The following is a 19,400-nucleotide window of genomic DNA, read 5'->3' on the forward strand; positions in this document are numbered from 1 at the left end:
ATGGCAAGTCTAGACTCCTACCACGTCTATCGGCAATGTACCAGACTGTATCCTTGACTAAAGCACAGAGTGAATATGTTATGAAGAACTCCAGTGCTGAAGTAGGCAAAACAGTGTGATATGAATAAAAAACAACACCGTAGAACTGGCTATTCTGTAAAATAACAGTACGAAGCCTAATAGAAAGCATTTAGAATAAAGTGCACAGAGGCTCTAAGCTGTTAGCAAATGAATAAAATATATTTAGGGCAAAGTGCACAGAGGCCTAAAGCCTGAAGCTAATGCGCAAAATATACGTAAAACTGACCACACTACACCCTCCCCTTGTCGGTAGCAAGTGGTTCTAATAACATAAAAAACATAATCTAAATTTAAGCACAAAATTTCGACAAGATGAGAAGACAATAAAGTCATAAATTTAGGAAACATGTGACGATAGAGCGAATTGCAAAATACTGTCAATTTAGTCGGGAGAGATAGAGAAAAAAAAAAAAAATCCAATTGTCAGACAGAAGCAATAGAACGTAGAAGCTCCTCCACTTCGAGATATGTCAATATCGGAAGATACACGCCACAAAGTACCATGGAGCAAGTGTGTTCCAAAGCCCCAAAACCATTTAGGGCGGCACCCCGTGTAGTGCCAAGGAAAGAGACAAAACCATCTTCCTCCAGGAAGGGAATCTCATAATCCGCTTCACGAAGCAAACGCAACCGTAGTGCACAAGTCTGGGAATGAGCCCTAATCGGGAACATCAACAGATCAAGATCAACCACTGGAGAGCGCTGCAGTGAGAGACAGAAAGCCAGTGCATGTTCAAACGAGCACCAAAGACATCGAAACACGGGTTGCACACAATCCAAAACCGGCCTGAATGACAAAGACCAGTCACACTCCAAATGAGCCAGGAGTGTAGCTCCAAAACGCTGCATCATGCGTTCACGACACAGCTGCGCTGACGGGAGCAGCAGTATAGGATCTCGTCGCAGCGGGACAGCCATTGCGAAAAAATAGTAACAACAGCAAAACTCCAGCCAATAAAGCCAAAGTAATTGGGAAACCCCCAAAAATGCTTCCGAAAATAGAGTGTATAGCCGAGGGTATCAAACCGAATATGGAAGAGAAGGTGTGAACGAAACCAACACCAACGGCTTTGAAAAAATGAGCAACACCAGCAGTGCTGGATGCATTAAATATACGTCCCACAAGTTCACCGAAGTGACTCGGAAAGTTAGTATTCAAAAGGGACTGTATCTCCGCCGACGACCTTGCCACTTGAAGTGCGTAGGTCTCGCTAGCAGATGTAAGGGCCACATGCTTTTGAAACAAGAAAGCTTTCAGCCGACTCAACTTGTCGAAATCAACCTTGGAAGTAGCAATATGAGGCCAGATGTCCGCTACCTCCCTAAATTCAGTAGGGGGAAACAACACATTCCCACAGCACGTAACGGCCTTGTTGACGACAACGACGTAAACTATTCCGGCACGCATGCCACAGCAGCGTTCGCTGTTAAGAACAATGTAACTGCCGTTAGAAAGCACCTGGAAAGTGTTTTTAATTACTGGGACTGGAACTCCCTTCAGATAACAAGCTAAGTTAGCAATCGAAGCGTTACACGCTCCGTGCAAGGACAGCTGTTTACAAACCATGGAATGGCTAACAGAAGCTTCGCATTCGCTACCGCTAAGAAAAACCTCCCGTAAACCATTAACACATCTGTACTGAAAAGGAAGCTCCCACACCTCGTGTATGTAACTGTCACCCAATAGTTCATATCTACCCACTGGAATGTGCTTCAAACAAGAAGTAAATTGCAGAGTGGAGATAGGCAAATTAATAACCCCATGAATCAACCACTCAGCTGACGGAATCTCAGCCACCGTAAAAGGCAGTTTCTCCAATTTTTCAATATTTAACATAACATACGTCGCTTCCTTCTTAGCCATCAATTGTTGTTGACGAGTTAAATTAAAGGAGATAAAGATCTCTCTGGCACGAATGTGCTGCCATGGAACGCGACCCGCCTTCAAGGTCTGAAGAGTCCAACCCAGCTGCATGATAGATCGTGTCTGACTCTGCCCATGATATAAAGAAGACATGTCCGATTTTATAAGGTCAATAGCAGAAGAGACAATGCTGTCAATCGTGTAAACACGGTCAGAAAGGGTATGCATGCCATTATCAACAACAGACAAAGTCTGCAGCAGATTTTCTTGATCAATCTGTCTTAACCGGGCTGCAGCCTCCTGCTGGGAAAGTTTCCAAAACTCATTATACACTTCGTATAAAAACCTTTTTCTCCGGGGCACCTTGGGACCTGATAAGAAATCTTGTAAATCAGTACCATTAGACAGTAACTGGAGGTGTGACTTAACTGCACCCAGCGTGGAGTACTTCAACCATTGTTGACAAAGTTTCCCCACACTGTATGTAGTTATTATATCAGCATGTTCTGGTGAAATATAACAAGGGTCTGCCCTACTAGTCCTGAACCCCCCAGAAGAGGTAACAAAACGTGTACAGGCCACAATAACCACCCGCCCGGATATAACGATGAAGCGTTAAGCGTACCATTCTGTACCCAATGCGTAAATTCACTAAAAGTAGCATTCACATAGTGCTGCCAGTTATTTAATTTAGAAGGGACAGGTATACTAGGCAAAGTCAATTCTCTAATCGACGCCAAGCCCAAACAACTAGTCTGTTGTACTGTGTCATTGAGGAAAATCATTTGCACAGGGATAATGCATGCTCGAAATAATGTATCTCTGCCCTGCATCTGCCAATTTTTCGTACCCCAAACACTTTTCAAGTCAACAGTCTTCAACCAGTATTCATATCCTTCGACCGAAAGTTTAGATACAAACGAATTAGAATATAGTAATTTAGTATCTGTCAACAAAATTTGCTTTTTAGAATACGGTGTCACTTTAAAATAGTAAGACTTAGCATTTCGCTGATCATGCCCAGAAAAATATGCAAATTTATCATTATACGTTTTCGAACTCCCTTGTGGAGAAGTCGAGCAATGTTCCCATTTTACATAATTAAAGATGGACTTAGGGCTACTCGCTTTGTGAATAAAGTGGTGTCCATAATGGGTGTAGCAAAACATATCACCATGATTATCTCTAAATTGGTAAGCATCTTCATCGTCATAGACAGTATAATATTGCAAATCAGTCAGCATAGAGTCTACTGTCTTCACATCCCAATCATCAGAAACAATGCCTGGAATAACAATATCATTCATTGATAACTTAAGGACATATGGTATTTGAATCAATTCAGTGGGACCATATATATCAAACATTACTTTATCCCACACAATCCCATCCGGAATTGGCATTGCAGAAATGTTCACATTGGATAAGTCTCTTCGAACCATATGAGACGAAAAATGTGGTCTCAACACAGTCTCCACGTGCTCAATGTCTGATCGATCAGGAAGAAAATGACCATGTATTACTAGAAAAAAAGTAACCACAAATCCCAACCATAAAAAAAGAGTCATTACAGCCATAAAAAGCCACAAATAGTTCCAAGGAACAACAAAATATGTACGTTTAAGCCAACTGAGCAGCTTACGTGGACCTCGGATTGAAGACAGTGAAGACGAAGAGCTGGATACAGCCGCATCCGCGTCGTTGAAGCAGCCAGAAGCAGTTCTAGCAAAAGGTGCAACAGTGAACAAGGAAGCCGATGGAGGTTCTCTCCTAGGTACACTATAAATCACATGTTCAGAAACATCAGTAGAACGTACAGCAACTTGAGCAAAAGAATCGATATCAATCGTTGACTGTGGAACAATCGCAAGATCATCTTCCACCCTCCCCAAGCTCGGAGAGGAAACAGGGTCGGTGCAAATCACCTGCAGGGGGACTTCTTCCCCAGTAGTGAGATAGATGCCGGAACTACTGGGTGTCCCTCTTGGTCTGCAGTGCAGAATCGGCCACATGTTGTAACTTGACATTATCAATGGAAACAAAACGATTTCCTTTGGCCCCTTGCAGCGGCGGCAAAATCACAGTTCTCGTGCCGCTCACCCCCAACACCGGGACAGGTGCTCGATAAGAAGGACCAAATTCTTTCCTTACTGCGACCTTTTCACGCACTAGATCCCCAATCCTGGGTATCCAACCAGTAGGTGTTACTGGCTCATCCTTAATTCCAGAGGAGGCAGCACTCGCAGAAGAGTTATCTTCACGAAATTGTTGTAAATCCTGCAAAACAGCGACACGATCATTTATGTCAAAGGGCGTATCTGCCGCCTCCACACCAGGACCATCTAGATCAGGAACATACATTTGTGTTCCGAACAGGCACTCATATGAAGTACGACACCCCAGTGACCTTCTAGGCAAGTTATTAAGTGCTCTCTGTACTCCATACAGGTGGCTAGCCAACTACGACCCGTACCTATAACCCTGGCTGTTAAGGATTGCTTTAAATCACGATTTAAACGCTCCACGACAGAATTTCCCTCGGGATGAAATGGAGACGAGAATTGGAGTTGGACCCCCAACGAAGCCATGGTGTCCCTGAATGCCTTAGAGGCAAAAACAGGGCCCTGGTCCGAATGAAAAGCCGCAACTGCAAATGTATCGACAAAGATACGCAAATCTTTAATAACAGTCCGAGCGTCAGCCGAGCGCTGTGGCCAGACCCACACAAATCTGGAGCACGAATCTACAGCAACCAATATGTATTTGTATGCACTATCCGGTGTCAGCGGACCACAATGGTCCAAGTACACACACTGTAATGGTCTGTTTGAAATCAGAAGAGGCGTCTGCTGCGGGCGTCTAGCCGACGATGCTTTAATTTGCTGACAGACGTCACAACAAAGGACATACTGCTTTGTCTCCTTATAGAGACCAGGCCACCAATAACGGGCCTGTAAAAGTGAAATCGTGGCAGCTACACCAGCATGCGCAGATGCCACCCCTTCATATGCTGTAGAAATTAATCGAGGTCTCTCAATCTTATTCGGTAACTCACGTACACCAATGCCTGGAATATTAACAACAGCATTTAGTGCACCACTCAAGCAGTAACTATATTTAGAAGGGAATCCTTTAGGAAATGGCGTGCCATCAGCCGTAGCTTTTATGGCAGCCGAAATCTCTATGTCTGGTTTTGAACTCGAACGAGTCACTGCGGCTACAGTGGCGATAGCCACTGCTGACTTTGCAGCCTCATCAGCCAAAGTATTCCCAGCAACGTGTATTCCAACGCGCTGGTGTCCAAGTGTATGTACAACATGGACTTTAGGAAGCGTTTCTTTCAGACCCGCAACCTTACCCCACAACAATTTATGTTTAATGGTGTTGCCTTTAGAATCTCTGAACCCATTCATTTTCCAATAGTGCAGATATTCATTGAAGGATTGCACACAGTAGTAGGAGTCACAGACCAGCAAGGTCAATATCGCCGGCTCTGCATGCTCCAATGCTAACAAAAGAGCTTTGAGCTCAGCCAGCTGCGCCGTGCAATCTCCCAAGGTTTTAGTATAAGTATGTCGGGGGCAGAAGACTTCCCCCTCCATAGTCCCGCTCACCACCGCACATGCAGCAGAATACTGCTGTTTAGTCCCAACCGCCGGTTGCGCAGAGCCATCGGTATACATGACCACTTCATATTGGTCAATAGGCAATGTGCCAGCAGGAACTGGGTACTCTATTTCATATTGAAGAAATTCTTGAGTCTGCAGCGTAGGGTCAAATATGTAATCCACATCAGTGGCCGTCAAAGACGTAGCCCATTGTATCCACCGCGGGTGTAAAGCTTTCGAATTAGGAACACTCGCTTTTGTAACAGCCTCTAAGGCCGGAATTGGGGAAACGACAATAATGCGTTGGCCCTGGGCTAGCGGTCTTTCTTTGATCACAGCCATCTGTACTGCAGTGAGAATTTTCTCAGTCTGTGCAAAACGTTGTTCTGCAGCAGAATACAAGTGGGACTTGTATGCTATCGGGACTGTCTCCCCTTCATTAAAGGTGACATACGTAAATCCAACAGCCCCAGGAATCACCCTGATGACCAAATGAGTTTTATTGTCCCGTGTGTGTAAATGTTTAACCGCTAAGAGATCATTCTGCAACTCTCGCAGTATGTGTGTATGCTCAATCGTCCAAAATCTACTTGAAAAATTCGGGCGAATCAGTTCATATAAAGGTTTTATACGTGTAGCATAATCAGGAATGTAAGTTCTGCCAAAATTCAGAAACCCCAATAATGACTGGAGCTTCCGAACCGTATTAGGAGGCTGCAATAAAGCACATTTCTCCAAAAAATGTGGCGCCAGGCTCTTGCCTTCACTCGATAACTCATATCCCAGGAAAATAACACTGAGGAAGGCAATCTTGGATTTCTTAAAATGAAACTTATAGCCAATATCAGCAAAACCCACAACAATGTGCTATATGCGTCTGAGATGTTGGAGAATCTCATCGTCCGTCAAATAAATGTCATCAACATATGATAACGCCTCAGGGTCCAACTCGTGTAGAAGTTCAGTTACACGAGCCGAAAACAGTCCTGGGCTATTCTTATACCCCTGAGGTAAACGACAAAACTTTTTCTGAGAGCCAAACGCACTGAAACTGGTATAGTCCCGACTTTCGGGTGCTATATTCTGGCAGAAAAATCCATTCGAGATATCCAAGGTTGTTTTATATTTTTTACGCACTATATTATTCATAAGCGCAGCGCTATGTGAATTCTGTATGGCATATGTGCGTGTATGACTATTCAAATGTCTATAATCCACCACTATCCTATAGGAATGGTCCGGTTTAGCAACCGGAAATAAGGGATTATTCATCGGCGAGACACAAGGCCCAATCACACCTTGGTACTCCAATTGTGTAAGAATTTTCCTAACCGATGCCCTTGCTTCAAATTTAATAGGATATTGCGGCTGTGGCTGAGGTTCGCTTTTAATTGGAATGACATGATAAGGTGATTGTTCATCCCACCCCACATTATTCCTATATAGGGCGGGGGCTTGTGCTAGAGCCCATGATTTACAATAGGACTCCGCTAGTTCTCTCGGAACAAGCGGTGAAAAGGAAGGCATAATAACCTCCTCCACAACCGGACAGTCGCGAACAAAGTCAGGTGGCCAATCTTGTTCAGCCAACAGGACATCATACGATTTCACCACATCGTCCCAAAAGATGGCGTGTACAATGCGGTCAATGTCCCCTTCTAACCGTAGAGTCACAAGATATACTTGATCAGGATCAGAGACTCGCATTACCGCCGTCTCGACTTGTATGAAGTCATCAGTTGCTTTCGCCTCCAGATGCTCTAGAAGACTCCGGCGAACTATTGTGACCTCTGCCGCGCTGTCTAACAGTGCTAACGCCCATGTCTTGTTCGTCAAGAGAACTCTCTTCTTGAGCGGCATGTCTAACTGAGACTGCTGCCACTTTCTTCTTTTTAAATTGCTGTTTTTGTTGCGGCGGTTTCTCTTCTTGTTTAATAGAAACCGCCGCTGAGCGTTGTGAATCCTGTCTCGGTTTCACGTACTCCGTCCTCCACTCTGACCGCCCACCTCTCTCACTTCTTTTCTCCGAGGAGTCCTGAAAGGAACGAGATTGGCGGGTATCAGTATATTGATATCTATCAGGCGTCCTCAAAGTATCCCTATTCCTGAGATTATACTTATTTTGTGGCGTCTCCGGTTGCGGAGACTGCCCACCATCTTTCTTAGGTGTTTGCTGTTTCTTGTCCCAGCGCTTTTTCGCACCCTCAGGTTGCTTTTGCTTAGAATTATCCTTATTATTTTTACCCTGCAATTGTGGTTTCTGCGGTCGAGCCCCTAGGCTATCACGACCAATACTAGAATATGTTTCAGCTATTATTCTCGGAAGTTCTCGCTCCTGATTAATCTGCGGAACGTCCCGAAGACGCATTCGCACTGCTAGTGTGACAGCCTCCCCCTTGAGATTACTCAAAATAAAAGAAGAAACCGCATCAAAATTACCCATCAATTGCATGCCCAAATCTAAGGCAGGGGCAGCCCCATATTCATCCTGAATTTGTTTAAGCACCTCCGGCAAATTAGCCAAAGTCGGTGTACCGTGTGCTGTAGTATAGAGTGCGGCAAACACCGTGCCCCAAGTATTACAAAGATCCACCGTAGGAACCATCCCATACGGCAAACACATCGTCAAAATTCTATGCTTATCCTGAGGTCCCGTATGGGGAAATACTGCTTCCAGCGTATTAATTTTTTGCGCCAGCCAAAACGGAGTCTCCTCACGTTTAGCCGGTACTTTGCCCATCACTGAGTGTACAGTGGCCGGATTGATCCCCGGTACCACCGCATGCGGGTGTGCTGGAGCAGCACGCGCTGCATTCGTATTTAATGTCTGCATCACAAACTGAACTAATCGTCTGTATGTTGTAGTTAATTCCATATATAATCGACGCACTTCAGCCACTGACACATTTGCCACTCCAGGATATGGTGTATATGTAGCCAATAAAGGCCAGGTCGGACCATCATTACTTAACGGACCTAACCTTACTGGTGTTACTGAGTGTGGGAGGGCGCCATCAAGCCAATTATGGTGTTCTTGATAAGATAAAGGTATTTCTAAGTATGCATAAGCCCTGTATTGTCCAGGGACATTCGCAACAGTATATTCGTGAAAAGTATTTGTACCCCCATCAGCTGCTGGAAATACGACCCAAGAATAAAAAAGTTCAGTTCTATAGGCTGCATGGGCGTCCACCACAAAAGTGACCGGACCCCCCTGGACCGTCAGTCCATGTGCTATCAGATGACCCGTGAGCGGAAATCGCATATTAAGCGGTATATTTACTACAACTGGATTCGCCATTAGTATAACAAAAATAGCTCTAGAACAGAGAAGGCACACCAATATCGGGGATTTTGCTTTCAAAGTTCAAGCTTGAACAACCAACCACTAAGCAATAGGATGTACCCAACCTGTGGTGGCGGAAACCCTCAGCCCCACGGACGTCTCCGTATACGGAACCGAGGAGTCAAAATATATACGAGACCGAGAGAGTCAGTCGGACCCAAACATTAGAGCCAGACCAAACGTTGGCGGCGCCATGTCGCGTGGGCTCTCATTATCCTAAATGAGACTACTGGATTTCTAGGCAGCAGGATCGTTAACGGTGTGGGGGACTGAGTCTGACCCACGTGTAAGGTACTCTGTCACCCTAAATCCGGTTGTTGCTCCGGCTAACTAGCAGTGCCTCATTTCTCCCACAGGGAAGAAATGATTGGGCAGCCAAGCGCATGACATCTTTGGAACTTCTCAGGGAAGTCGTGGTCACTCAGATCCAAACCAACTCTCTCATTCACAATATGGTCTCATATACAAATGACAAAGACAGTATAAGTTTTATAGAATGTTTTAATAAAACAACTGTATTTTAGATATTAAGGCGTGAGCCGCAATAACCAGAACAATACAACATAGTAGGATTGATATAGTAACCAGGAGAGTAAAACATAAGAATAACGCTATCATAATTCCTAACCGTTTCTACTCTCCCTCTGCTTGTTCTATTTAGAGCACAGCATGTGAAGCTTCTAGCTTGCCTTTCTGTATCACTAGGGAGACGGACACACTCATACCTGAGCAAAGGCCTGTGATCTGGTTCAGCATCTGCAACGAGGCAGTCAGCGTCTAGTTGTGGTTCCCTGGTCGGAATCTCCCTCTTCCATGTATTGGGACAAGGAAGTGATTTTATAACTAACATGTCATTGTGATCACAAAATGTTCCTACGCAAGAATGGCAAGTCTAGACTCCTACCACGTCTATCGGCAATGTACCAGACTGTATCCTTGACTAAAGCACAGAGTGAATATGTTATGAAGAACTCCAGTGCTGAAGTAGGCAAAACAGTGTGATATGAATAAAAAACAACACCGTAGAACTGGCTATTCTGTAAAATAACAGTACGAAGCCTAATAGAAAGCATTTAGAATAAAGTGCACAGAGGCTCTAAGCTGTTAGCAAATGAATAAAATATATTTAGGGCAAAGTGCACAGAGGCCTAAAGCCTGAAGCTAATGCGCAAAATATACGTAAAACTGACCACACTACAGGTCTTTACATGAGGCAGCTGTTGACCCTGGGGTGATCCATTCCTGACGCAGGCACTAGGTGTAGGCACTCAAGTGGGGTAGTGCTTTTATCAGGACAGGTGAGGAGTCACTGGGTGGTAGGAATTTTGTGGATCCCAGCATATTCCTGTAGTTTGTGTGACAGAAATGCGAGAGTTTTTATTCAACATTTCAGCTTTGCAGGGTATTCTGGGTAAGAAAACTTTGGGGAATCCACACAAGTCACACCTCTGTGGACTCCCCGAATGTCTAGTTTCCAGAAATGTTTGGGTTTAGTGTGTTTCTCTATATGGCCGCCGAATCCAGGACCAAAAACACAGGTGCCTGCCTTGCAAAACCAGTTTGTTTTGCCATAGATAATTTTGATGTCTCCACAATACGATTTGGGTGGTGGAATTTGGGGCTGAACTAAATTGGGGAGCTCCCAAGAGAGCACTCTCTCTCTCTCTCCGCTTGCCGCCGCATTCACCTGCTCTCTGGGTTGGGCTAACCCACTATTACCCAGTTGCACAAACAGCTTGCGAAGGGACAGCAGGACTGTCCTCATCACCTCCCTCATAATGTACTGGAAGAGGAGTTATCGAATGGGACTCCTCCGACTGAAAAATCACTCCCAGAGTCTGCGCCATTGTCCTATCCCTCAGATGCTGTCTCAGTATCTGATGTCTCAGTCTCTGATCCTATGTCAGAGCGGTCCTCTATAACCCAAGTGCAGGCAGCAGTCAACCATCAAGATGCCATCTCTGCTATTGGCTAAACTGTTGCCCTAAAACACTAGCCTACGTAGACAGTCACAAAATCGATAGTGTGTGTGAGATACGTGCAACAGTAGAGGCCACCTTACCTGCGCTTCTTCCCTCAATCAGCACGTTCTTTCAAGACACTCAAAAAACACCTTGTCACATACCATTCGTCATAGTCTTTAGCACCTCCTGCGCCCAGTCCAACAATCATTATTGGTGCTCCCACCCCCTCCTCCTCGGATTCCCTCATTACCACCCAGCAAAAGTGCCCTTCATCTCTCCATAGCCGCCCTCCACCCCGCACATACATTTCATTGGTATTATAGCGCAGGTAATGTCTGACTTTACTAATGTACTCAGCTATTTACATAAAATACAGATTTGCTCTTTGCAGTAGGCATATAAACCTTCTGCGCTTCTTTATGGCACTAAAACTGCCACTAGACAAGTCTGACCCTTTTCCCCCCAGGGAAACCACACACATATTGACAAAAGTGATATAGATATGACAGCCAACCACCTGAAACTCAACTCAAGCACCGAAATAATCCTCTTTGGCCCACACAAAAACACCTGGGACCCCTCATGGTGGCCCACCACGCTAGGCCCTGCACCCACCCCCACCAACCACGCACAAAACCTCGGCATCATCCTAGACTCCTCCTTCTCGATGACCCAACAAATCAACGCTCTCACCTCCTCATGCTCCAACACACTCCGTATACTGAAAAAAAACATTTAAATGGATCCCCACAGAGACCAGAAAAACTGTCACTCACACACTCATCAGCAGCAGACTGGATTACGGAAACGCCCTCTATGCCGGCACCACTCTAAAACTCACCGCAAACTACACGCATCCAGAACTCAGCAGCACGACTCATCCTCGACCTCCCCGGACACGAACACATCTCTCCACACCTCAAATCCCTCCACTGGCTCCCCATTGACAAAAGGATCACCTTCAAGATCCTCATCCTCGCACACAAATCACTCCACAACACAGGCCCTGCCTACCTCAACGAGAGTCACTTTCCACACCCCCACACGAAACCTCCGCTCAGCTGACCTCTCTCTCGCCTCTGTCCCCCGCATCAAACACACCACCACCGGGGGCAGATCCTTCTCCTACCTTGCACCCAAAACCTGGAACGCCCTCCCAACCCACCTTCGCAAGACCCAAAACCTACTTCTTTTCAGGAAGGGCCTCACAACTTGGCTTTTCGAACAGTGAACCTCCCAGCCCCTTTCCCTCCCCCCATGCCCCCCCAGCGCCTTGAGACCCTCACGGGTGAGTAGCGCGCTTTATAAATCTCTTTGATTGATTGATATACATAGATCTATCTATATATATATATATATATATATATCTACATAGATATATCTATAGATATATCCATGTACATAGATATATCTACATAGATATATCTATATATATAGATCTATATATAGATCTATTTTTTTTGTTGTTGTATGGTTTCCTTGGGGGTCAAAATGGCCCCCAGGGAAACCCTACAACATCTAAAAAAAATATTGACCCCACAGGGGGTCGCCCTGCCCACGGGCGACCCCCTGTCTTTTTATTTGTATTTATTTTTTTGAAGAAAAAAATAATTCCCCTGGGGGGGCGCAATTGTCCAGGAAACACTTTCAGGAAGGCCTCGTAGCCTAATGGGCATTACATGGACGTGTTTAAAAGCCCACAGAGAGATTACACCCGGGACAGAGCGCTTTGCAAGGATGGCAATCAAAGCTGAGTGTGCCTTCCCAGCTCAGGTGGGATTGTATGCACCAGAGACCCTTTAACAACAATTGGAGTTGCGGGAAGGTGAAGCCGGATCAGTTAGGGGCCCACGAGGAACACCCACAGAAGGGTGGGAGCAGGCTGGGGGCGGGCAGGCTGCAAGCCTGGGAAAAACTACAGAGGGGCCAGGCAAGTGTGGTTCAGAAGCACCCAATAAGGTTACATAGGCATGGTGAACTCGAGGCCAAAAGGGCAGAGAGCAGCATCCCCTGCACAGCATTGGAATCGCGATATTGACCCACCCACCGGTATCACGGGTGACGCAGCCGCAAGAGTCTAAACAAGCAATGGGGTGGCAGCACACAGAAAACAACTAAGAAAAGCACAATAGCCCACAAAGAAGAGCATCTAGAACAGTGCCCTTGGGATCCCTCACAGCAGTGTACAAGGAGCAGGTAAATGGCCAGCAAAGATTCAGCACCAGTCGAACACTGCACTTGCAGCCCAGGCAAGGCCTGAGGGCCACTTTCACAGAACTTTGGTAGCAAGGGAAGCCTAGAAGCCACAAAACGCTCAACACCTAGAAAGGGACCAGCATCCAGGACTGTGCATGAAGAGTTGTCAGGAATTAAGGATGAACCATGAGATCAAAGAAATGATCTCTAAAAATCATAACAGTCACAGGTTAAAATGTACATGATGCATGGAACGTACGAATGACGGTTAACTTGTGATAATTATGATCTATGATGTTATGTTGATGTTAATAAACTGCGGCCGTTACACACCAGAAAGTTGTATACTTCCTTTTCAACCGTAGGCAGAGGAAGGTGGTGTCATTAGATGGCCAGAAGGGGACTTGTCTGGGTGGGCCTTGCTGGCTAATAACTGATGCATGAAACGCTCTTCCTTGTTTTCAATATGCAGCAGTCCCACATTCCTTTGTGACCAGTAACCTAATCGCTAGCGTAACCAGATTTTACAACCAAAAAACTGGGCATTTCACAAACAAAGATATGAAACTACAACTCTGCATTAACAGAGGGCTACATGATAATTGGCATCAGTTACAAACGTAGAAAACTAAGACAATGAGGCACTATGTGAAACTAACTGCAACGTTTACACACAGTATCTCTGGTGTAAATTACAATGCTTCTGGCTTTGAAATGCAAGTGAGAGTCCCTCAACCCTTCCTGCCCAGGAAGACCCATCAATATGCGGATGAATGCAGATAAAGCTGAGGGTTCTGTGTTTATGGCTGTGTGGGAGGAATGCACAAGGGGAGCTTTCGACCAGCACAGACCAGACGTGGATTGGAGTCAGGCTGTAAGGCACAGAAAGCAGTAAGTGCAGAGAAATGCCTACTTTCTAAAAGTAGTAATGTTAAATCCAACTTCACCAGTAATCAGTAGCAGCAGCAACCGCACTTCTCAAAGCAAAGGGTGGGGAGACAGAGATGGAGGGGGAGTGAAAATAAATAACAAAAATAATAAAATAACCTCATGTTAACCACGATGCAGCAGTCTCCAGCCCCCTCGCTCACCACTTCTCTTCTCTCAATGTGGTAACCCAGCATTCACTGGGACACTAGCAGAGCTTCCCCAGCAATACTAGTGCTGCTTTCATTCTAAACCTAGCAGTAAAGCAGTGTCAGGATTGGTCTGAGCGGCTTTGACTGCCGCTGAAACACAAAAAGCAACAAGAGAAAGAACATCCCTCTCTACGCCCTCACCAGGACTTTTTGAATCAAGGGGCTAATAGCAGGACCAAAGATCCCAAATGAATGGATCCTTTAGAACTGGATGCAAACACATAAGCAGCATGGGTCCTTTTTCAAAATAGGCTGTGTAGGCAAAGTGGAGTGCCTTACAGTGGATCTTTCTAGAAACATGCAAGCAGTGCAGTTTAGGGAGAGTCCCTGCAACCATAAGAAATTTCGTGAAATTCATGACAAGTCATGATGCCATGTTCTGAACTAATTAAAGCTTGTAAATAGCTAACTCAGGAGCACCAATGTAGCAAGCATTGGCATAGTTCAATCTAGAAATGATGGTAGCATTAACAACACAAGCTTTCAAGTGGCACAGGATAAAAACAAGGTTTTGTAGATTTTGAGGGAAGTGATAACCAGGCCTTTTATCCCTGTTGATCTATCCCCAGCCACTTTAAATGGGCCATCGTGGCTCCAATTACAAGTTGCACAATATTGGCAGAGTGCAAACTCCGCACCAGTAATTACCAGTATTGTATGGTAGTAAACCCACCATTTTGAGTTAAATCCCATGGATTTGGGAATTACTGTGCAGATCAGGATTTACTACGTGGTCTTCTGCATCATATTCCCTTTTCTTTCGCATTTAACATGCAGATTTAGTACCTCCTCTGAGCAGGTGGTAAAAGTGTACAAGGGGCTGTGGTGAAAGTGTGTTGTAAGGTGTGGTTGGAGGAAAGAGTTAAAGAGGTGAAGGAAGGGGTGGGGAATGTTAACTGACAGGCGGGAGCATGTGATGCTCCTCCGCTGCCTTGTTTGGGATTTTGGCAGGGGTTATAGAGGAGACCAGGCAGCAAAGCAAGCTTTTCCAGCAGTGATGTTAACTGCTGGGTTTTCCAGCTGGTAAAATCTGGTTCAGTGTTTCCACACCCAGTAAATCTATGTGCAGGTACACTAGACCTCTTATAATTGTGCTGAATGGAATTCCAGCCAGGAATTGCACTCTGCACATTTCTCAATCAGACCCTGTGTCTTTTATGGGCACCTTCCAAGTAGGCTGATTAGACAAAGAGAGTGTGACACCATGAGGCATGAGAACCAATGAAAAACACAAACAAAGACTTCTTTACCTGTAAATGTTTTTTTTTTTTTTTATGGAGTAGCCTACCTTATACTGCGCGTAATACAGAGGGCGAGCTTACAAAGTAACACGCAGAGACGAGCCATAGCCAAATCAAGCTGAGTAGAGGGTCTGTCTTAGCTGGAAAAGCCGGTGCAAGAGCTGAACCCTAAAAATGTTTGGCATGTAAATTGTGAAGCTGACATCCTTTAAAATAATGATAAAGTATCTAGAAAATGTAAAAAATATAGATTTGGTAACATGCTGAAGTGTTTCATCTTAGTACATAAGAGTATGTCACTACATTGAGGCACATTTATTAAAAGTGATAGGTGTTAATGAGTAATCTGGAAAAAATGTATGCCCATGATGCCACCCTTGTGATTTTGCTATTAGTGAACTAAGAAACATTTGTGTTACATATGGAGCAACATTATAGAGTACATTTTCATTACATATGGAGCAACCTTATAGTGTATTAAATTAGTCAAGAAGGTTTTGTACACTACACATCCTGAGGTCATGTACTTCTCTCATAGGCAAATATAAAGAAAAGGGAGGAATGGTGGAATAAAATGTATGCATGCAATCTCACAATTTGGTTTAGCAAAGAAGCTGTGACCAGGTTTTCTGGCTTCACATTACGGAATTCGGCCACTAGATGGGAATTTTTTCTCTCTCGTGTTTTACATCGAAGGTTAATGCTTTGTCGTTATTGGCACATGAGGTCTGAGTACATGAAAACTCAGCTCGTTTAGGGCTTGAAGGTCTAAGAGCACATCAAGCTGAGCGCCTGCCTTGAGCCTTCTGTGACTCACCCACCTCTAGTTTGATAGAATTTTAAAATAAAGACTTGCGTAGTGCTTTCAGTCGCAGGTTGACGCCTCGCAGCACTATAAATACACATACACTATTCCCCCTTGCACTTACCAGGATGCTGTTTGTGATTGTCTGATTACACACACAGACATCTGCAGAGATCACATGAAAAACTGAGCTGCCCCATAGTATATATAAAGTGTGTACATTGTATTTTATATTTGTTTACCAGAAGAGGAAAGTCAAACATAATAGCTGTATAGTGCTTTGTTCCCTTATAGCCCCTCAATCGCACATTCAGGGTCACAGTTCCCATTTTTAATGTACAGCCATTTTGGCTGACCTGCAAAATTATTTGTGGAAAGCTGGCAATGCGTCGCTTCTGCAGCTCTGTCTAGCACAGTTGCAGACGACCGGGCTAAGACACACGACGGGGGAGATGCTGAAGCCCTTTTGGTACAATGGGCGTTGTGCCCCTGTCACCTTTAATCCCTTTCTCACTTTTAATGTGTGCTGCGGTGGCTTGGTCGGTATAGTGTCCTGCTGGACACGTTCTAGTGTTTCACCAGCCACTCGGCTGAGTGGCCTTACACTCACACCCTGCACCCATCCAACACAGCCGTCACCAGTCAGGTGACCTGGCAATAAAAAGGGCTGGGCGCACGTGCCCTTGGCCGGTTCTTACAACCATGCCACTGTGTATGTGTCAGTCATTTTGGTAGCATGAGGGCCTAAGGGCCCCAACACTACAGATTGTTCCAATTGGTGTGGTAAACTAACTCGCCATTGGTCAGCAGCTAGAGCCAGTGGCGCCCATCTCCCTCTCTGACCACCCGGCTGCAAGCCTCATGCAAACTCGTTCACTATTTTGAGGTCCCCTGAGGGCTGCGCAGTGCATGTGGCTGTGGGACCACGTGGCCGTCAATGAGACTGAGACCAGTGAGGTTTAGCGTCTCAATGAGTCACGTGTCCCTTTGCCTCAAGGATAGAAGAGGAAGCACCCATTGGTCATTAATATTATAATGTCTACAGCTGAGGAAGAATACGTCAAATAGGTCTTCTGCACATCACCCCTGGCACGGTGACTGAATATGCTGCTTAGTTTAAATGCGGGACAGTCTCGGCTACTTGCAATGATGTAGTGAAGATTGCCATAATGCGTTAGGCAAACACCTGATGCATGGCACTTGGCGGGGCTGAAGTCACACGTCACGGCAGGACAGACTATATCAGGCGCATGCATGTGCAGATAACTATGCCATGCTACATCAGGTCACACACATGCAAGCAGCATTTATCGTTCGGCTGCCAGCCCTGCCCTGAACGGTGTTGCAGCTGACCTATCGCCATAGGCAGAAGGAGGGGTAGACCAAATACTTTAATCACAACTCTTTGTAAACTAATAAACATTTGAGTACTTCGTTTTAGTAGGGAGGCGCCCATTCGCCTACGTGTATAAATCATGCCAGTATAGCCAGCACGGCGACATTAATGTTGTCGGGTCAGCTGGGCGTAATTTCAGCCCAGTAGACAAAATTAAGATCCGGTGGTATCCATCAGCAACCACCAGCATAATTTAAGTAGTCTCCTGCTCCTGAAAGCAGTAACTCTCGGACGCTTTCTAGATTAAAAAAGGTTTGAAAAGGGTTTGTTGTTCCAAACTTCTATGGAGTTTTCACCCTGGAATGCCCACTCTCCATCCAGAGGAGCCTTGTTCTCAGGTGTCTCCGTGTTGGGAAATGCTTTTATATTTGTAAAATTTACTTGTTAAATAGAAATAAGACTTATCTGGCTAAAGTTGAGGGTGTGATTTTCTCATTATACAAACTTTCTCTTAGTTGCAGTGGGGAACCCTCTTTACCCAGTGGTTTCTTTCACTTCAAATGTCTGCACAAAACTGTGCAGATTGTTCACATTGTAAACATAGTTTCTTTCTCTTTAGTGACAAATCTGGCTTAAAATGTGTTTTATTTGATTTTTTTTTATATTACATTTACATTTCTGTTATTTATCTAGCGTTTGGCTGCCGAATTAGACGGTGATTTGTTTTCCAGCTCCTTTTTGACATTCCTGTGTTTAAACTGACCTTGTGCTAATCTGAGTGCTTAGTTTGATGGTGACATATTATTGCGTCCTTCACAAATAGTAACTATAAACCGCAGTGCATGACTGAAAGTATTTTTGTTTAAATAATATTACAAGAGACACAGCCACATCAGTGAATGTTTTTCAATTTATTGTATGCACATGACATCCACTGGTAGGTGGTTGCATGTTTTTTTCAATTTATTTTGAGACACATTCTTGCACTAATAAATAACCATCACACCAGCACAGGCCATACGTACCTGTTGGCTTTGCCAGTGTTTGTTCTGATTTTGTGCTGCTGTGATCCCTGCATGGATGGCAGCAGGTAGAGGTTGTTCCACTGCCTCTGCATCGCTTAGCACTTCAGTGGGGTAGTCCCTGCGACCATGCTCTTCTGAGTTGACCAGTCAGCATAGAAGCAGATTATATGAGTAACAATTCTTCTTATTTATAATTCAAATTAATTGTTTTTGTATACACGTTGGCAAACAGTGTTGTGTTTTTCTCACAAGGGCACGATTGAGGCCAGGCAGAGCCTAGCTCTTATATTTATATATTATATATAGCTCTTCTTTGCATGTCGAGAAAGTAGCACCCAGTGGCCTCTGAGGGCCAAAGGTCAACTTTTTGCAGGAGCCCTGTCCATTACTTCCTTTGTTATCTTGAGCTACCCACCCCATCAGACATGTTCTCATTTTACAATTGCACCAAAGAAATGACACTTTGTGAAGTTCCACATATTTTAATGACATTTCCTGTCAACCAATAGCTGATTTAGGTTGGCTGCTGCTAACAATACCAAACGTTGAGTAGGCTAACCGTTGACTTTCCGCCTAGATCATATGAAGTCTTCAAGAAAGCTAGAGCTGGCTAGGAAATCTGGACTGTGATACCTGTAGCACCATAGGAGACAATCTGCCAAAAAATACACTCTCTAGACTCACCGTCAGAAGCCCAAGCATATTCCACTGCTTACCCTGAGAAGTGTTCTTCATTCCTATTCGGTCAGTGTGCCCAAGTCTAATAAAAGGCCCTATATTTTAAAATTACGTCTT

At 44.8% G+C, this 19,400-nt stretch overlaps 1 protein-coding gene across 1 annotated transcript in view; it reads right to left on the bottom strand.

Moving 5' to 3' along the window:
* The window catches only part of LRRC26 (leucine rich repeat containing 26), a 124,543-nt gene that overhangs the window by 103,274 nt on the left and 1,869 nt on the right, over window positions 1-19,400 (bottom strand). The window lies entirely within an intron of this gene.

Source organism: Pleurodeles waltl, chromosome 6 (genome assembly GCF_031143425.1).
Source record: "Pleurodeles waltl isolate 20211129_DDA chromosome 6, aPleWal1.hap1.20221129, whole genome shotgun sequence".
In the NCBI taxonomy this organism is placed as follows: Eukaryota; Metazoa; Chordata; class Amphibia; order Caudata; family Salamandridae; genus Pleurodeles; species Pleurodeles waltl.